The sequence below is a fragment of the Ixodes scapularis genome, unplaced genomic scaffold, assembly GCF_016920785.2.
Source record: "Ixodes scapularis isolate PalLabHiFi unplaced genomic scaffold, ASM1692078v2 PGA_scaffold9__187_contigs__length_104089568, whole genome shotgun sequence".
Lineage (NCBI taxonomy): Eukaryota > Metazoa > Arthropoda > Arachnida > Ixodida > Ixodidae > Ixodes > Ixodes scapularis.
In genome coordinates this window covers 27886501-27891259 of record NW_024609884.1, presented here as the reverse complement: position 1 = coordinate 27891259, position 4759 = coordinate 27886501, and positions in this window count along the sequence as shown.

The following is a 4759-nucleotide window of genomic DNA, read 5'->3' as shown; positions in this document are numbered from 1 at the left end:
TACTAAAACACGGATGACATCGACGGCATCCCAACCCGCAGATGCGTCCAGCCGCCCATGCCCCCGTAAAACGTGTTAGACATGGCCGCCACGAACGTCTGGCAAAAAAGGAAGGTAGGTTGGTGGCGCTAGTGAACGGCCATTCTGGGTCGCGCTTCATTTCCCCCCCCCCCCCCCCCCCCTCCTTCCCCTCTCCCGATGCGTGCTCTCTTTTTACTCCTCGTTCAAACGGCAAAAAGGAATCCAAACAAAACACGGACGAGGGACGCCTTTTTTTTTCTTCTCCGTTTTTCTTTCACCTGAGATCGCGCTATTTGAGACCACCGCACACATAGGGTTTATTGTAATAACTCTATGGTAGCACGGCAGCACATGCATACACCTTACCGGTTGGTAAGGTGTATGCATATTGCTTTGCTGTTGCGTTTGTTTGATGGCTTGCCATGCTACAGAAAGTGACGCACTGAACTCATAAACAAAAATAGAGAGCAAATAATAATAATAAATAAATAAACGTGTTGTCTGTCCTTGCCCTTAAGAGTTTTTTATTATTATTATTTTCTATGTGGAGATAAGCATGATTGCTAAGTGAATTCCGTGCACAGTGCTAAAGAAGCTTATATTGGCTAGGAACGCTTTCAGTAGCGCTTTATAGCGACCTTGGCGCGACGGTTCAGAATGACCCATTCGAAGCTGCGAAAATTTTGAATGGACCGAAATGGCGATTGCCATGGCAACTGTGACCGATCAGCCAATGATGGCCGTCTGTATGTTATACTTCGTTTCAGCTTCCGTCCGAGCGCAGCCGATGTTATGAGCAGAAGGGCCAATCAAACAGCGCAAAAAGCGAAACGTCATGGCCTGCTCTCTGCAGTTGATAGGACCAGCCGGTATTCGTCGTGTCTCTGTGCGCGCTCCTCCGCCGGCTAGTCCTATCAAGAGCAGAGAGTACGCCATGACGCTGCACTTTCTGCGGTGTTTGATTGGCCCTTCGGTTCATAACATCGGCCGCGCTCGGACCGAAGCTGAAACGAAGTATAGTATCTGTTTGTGTCCGGCTATCAGGCAGGTAAGGCAATGGCGCTCCTTTCCCAGGATTCAGTGACCTTATTACGCACTACACCAGCGTTTCCCAAACTGTGAGGTCGTAACAGTTAAAAAAAAAAACAACTCATAATCCTGTAAAAAAATAATAATAATAATAATAATTAGTTTTTTTTTTTTTTTTTTTTTGCGGTGACATTGATGAAACCAAAGTACGGTTCGCAGCTCGACATCGAGTCGTGACTGAGAGTTGTGGTGTTAACATCGCCCTCGTTTTGAGAAACTGTGCTCTAACACTTGTTCAATTTAGCCATTAGTAACTGTCATTCCTGTTGGAATTCGTTTTTTTTTTTTTTTCCCCTTTTTGCGATGGTGTTTTGCTTTGCTGATTTACTCCGACTATACATTAATTGTCTAAAAACACGTAAATATAAATTTGAGATAAGTTCTCTCAAATTTATATTTGCGTGCCCTCAAAATTGTTCGGGATTGCATCATGAGTTTAGTAACCCTGCCCTCAAATATTTACCACCACACCAAAAATCGTTCCAATATTCTTGTAGGTCCTGGACATGCACAATGGACAGCTATCTCATCAAAAGATCACGGTTGTCTGCTGAAGGATCAAGAAAGCATACGCAAGTTCTTGCTGCCGGCATTACTTCTCACAATGGCGAGACCTGCGCTCCGGCCGTGGCCGGTACATCCAGGGATGCGAGTCCCTCAACACCGATTGTGGGCAACGTCCTGGAATCACCTTCAACGATCGTGAATGTGACTTCAACTGGCAAGCCATGGCCTCGTGGTCGCCATGAACATATTTGAACAGTATTCACTAAAAGCAACGGTGGACAAGGCTTGTTGAAGAGTTGGGAATCCACCTACGGGTGGATTCCCATGAACATCGCAAGATAAAGATGCGTATACCGGTTTCGTTGAAAGTGGTTTCCTGAACTGGAAAAAAGGATTTGGAAAGGTCATGAAAATTCAGCGCTTCATCATCGCGTGTCTTCCATGAATGTAGCCTCTGTGCTCTCAGAGTCTAAACTTCAGCAAATGAAGGAAAGTCGTAAAGCTTTGTTGGCAATATTGTCATCTGTTCATTTTTTGGCGTTCCAAGGTCTCGCACTACGTGGTCACGGTGATGACGAGGGCAACTTGAAGCAGCTTTTACTGTTGCGCGAAGCTGATGTTCCAGACAGCAGCATGGCTAAACAGAGCAGGCTATAAGTGGACGTCCCCAGACTTACGCAACGAAATGCTGGAGCTAATAACCCACAGCATGCTTGGCCCCCTAATGAAAGAAGTGCACGATGGAGAGTTTTATGCAGTAATTGCTGACGAAACTTCCGACATAACTATACGCAGGAACAAGTATAATTCTGTCTTAAATATGCTAAAAAAAAAAAAAGAAAAAAAAAAAAAACGAAGTGGAGGAGGTATTTGTTGGATTATATGCAACCGCGGACCACCTAAGCACGTATTCTCTTTTCTGTATTGAGAACTGCCGTGGGTTGCCGTGGGAAACGTTTCCGGCAAAAGCGGTGGCCTTCAAGCCCATATATAGTACAACCGTACCGAACAAAACAGTATAAAAACTGAATTTCAGGTTTCCTGCAAAAAAAAAAAAAAAAACACAAAAACAATTAGATTTTCCTTATTTATAATCCAGTTAGCGAAAAGTTATACTGTTTTTTTCGGTAGGGAAGATACTGAGCCAAGAGCTCTGTACGTACATTGCCTTGCGCACGTACTGAACCTAGTGCTGCAAGATTTGTTGTGCATGGAAATTGATGTGTGTCGGGATTTTGTTAGCTTGTTCACGGACCTCGTCAATTTTGTTAAAACATCTCCAAAACGCCTCAGCTGGTTCCAGCAGTTTTAGAAGGAAGGAGCGCCTGCTCTGAGAGACAGTTCTGCAAAACCAGATGGACGCTAGAGGCGTCCTCACTCAGGTCGGCTACTCCGAACTAGCCAAATTCCTTTTCACGCTTTCATCGGATGAAAAAAATGACACTGGAGCCAAAGCGAGTGGGTAGGGAAGGACACTCCAGAAATTCGATGCTTATTTTACGCTTAGGCTTGTGCTGCTTGTATTTGATAGATTGTAAAGTGTAAATACCGCTCTTCAGAAGAACAGCCTTCAGTTTAGCCACGCAGGCAGAGCTCATAGTGGAGGCGGTTAAAGAGAGTATCGGTCAACGCCGTGACGACTTCTCTTGTTTTCGGAGCGATGTCTTCACTAAAGTGGGAGAAATGAAGGCTGAGGATCCTAGCATTCCGAAGAGACAGTGGCAAGCACCACATCGTTGTGATGAAGGATCCCATGCCCGTGGCTTTAATTCCCCGGAAGATTTTTTACAGGCAACGGTTCTATGAGTTATTGACACGGTGCATGCATCCTTGCGAACGCGGTTTCCAGCATAAATGTGGGATCACATGACGCAAGTCGATAAGTTTGTAACGGGAGAAATCGACAGCACCTATCTGCGTGGATTCAATAAAGGGGATCTTGATGCGGGCTGTTTCTAACTTCACAGAGACATGTTAATGGACATAGCAAAGCAACGTGCCACGAGCCTTTTAGCATTTCAAGATGTAAGAGACCTTTCGGGAAAGGATGGTGAACCCCTGAGAGTTCTTCTTCCAGAGTTGGTTAAGCTTCTCCGAATTGCACTGACAATTCCCGTCTTCCTGCACGCCAGAAAGGTCTTTCTCGACCGTGCCTCCGGAGAGTTAAGACTTACCTACGCTCTACAATGGGACAGGCTAGACTAAACCATACTGTCTTGCTCCATTGCCACAAGGACCTTGCTTGCCTAGTAGACCATTGTATAGCAAACGATTTCATTAAGCGAACAGTTGTTAGAGAAAACACGTTTCATGTTGCGAACTAGGACTTTCTTTTGCACCTTTTCAAGGATATTTTCCAAAGGTTTTCTCATTCATGAACCCTATTCTCTCTATCGTGCATTCATTTATCGTATGTTTCTAATACGCTGTTAAGAAGATAAATACGAGGAACGGTTGGGTACGGGGGAACGTGCGAGCAGCACGAGGGGTTACGCTGTGGGCTTACGAAATTGGGGACATACTTCTAGCCCACGGTGGAAGGAAACATTTAGGTGATGACTCTCTGTCTGACGCGGCCACCGCATTATGTTCGGCACACCGAGCGCTTCACTCGCACGGGGATAGATGGCGCTCAAGTATATGGCCTCCCTCCCACACAGACCGCTCCGGTTGTTTCTCCCCCACAGCGGTGGTCCCGCATTTCCTCGCTCACCGCTTCTTATTGTACCTATGGTGGAAGAAACACATCTATAGGTGATGACTCTCTATCCGACGCGGCGGCCACATTGTGTTCGGCGCACCGAGCGCGCTTCACTCGCACGGGGATAGATGGCGCCCAAGTATGGGATCCCTCCCAAAGCGACCGCTCCGGTTGTTTCTCCCAGCGGTGGTCCCGCATTGCCTCGCTCATCACTTCTTGTTGTGCCTCACCGCCGCCACGTCGCCACCAAGTCGCCAGAGTCCGTAAATCTGTGTTCTCTTTATTCTTCGGGTTAAGAAGGCTCACCTTCATGCACGATGGTGGCACCTGTGTTCGACACAGCACCGAAGCAAAACACGAGGCCAGCCACTGGCCGCGCACACCACCATCACACCACACCGCGAAAAAGGCGAGCACGCTACGCCGCCGACACCGTGGCCG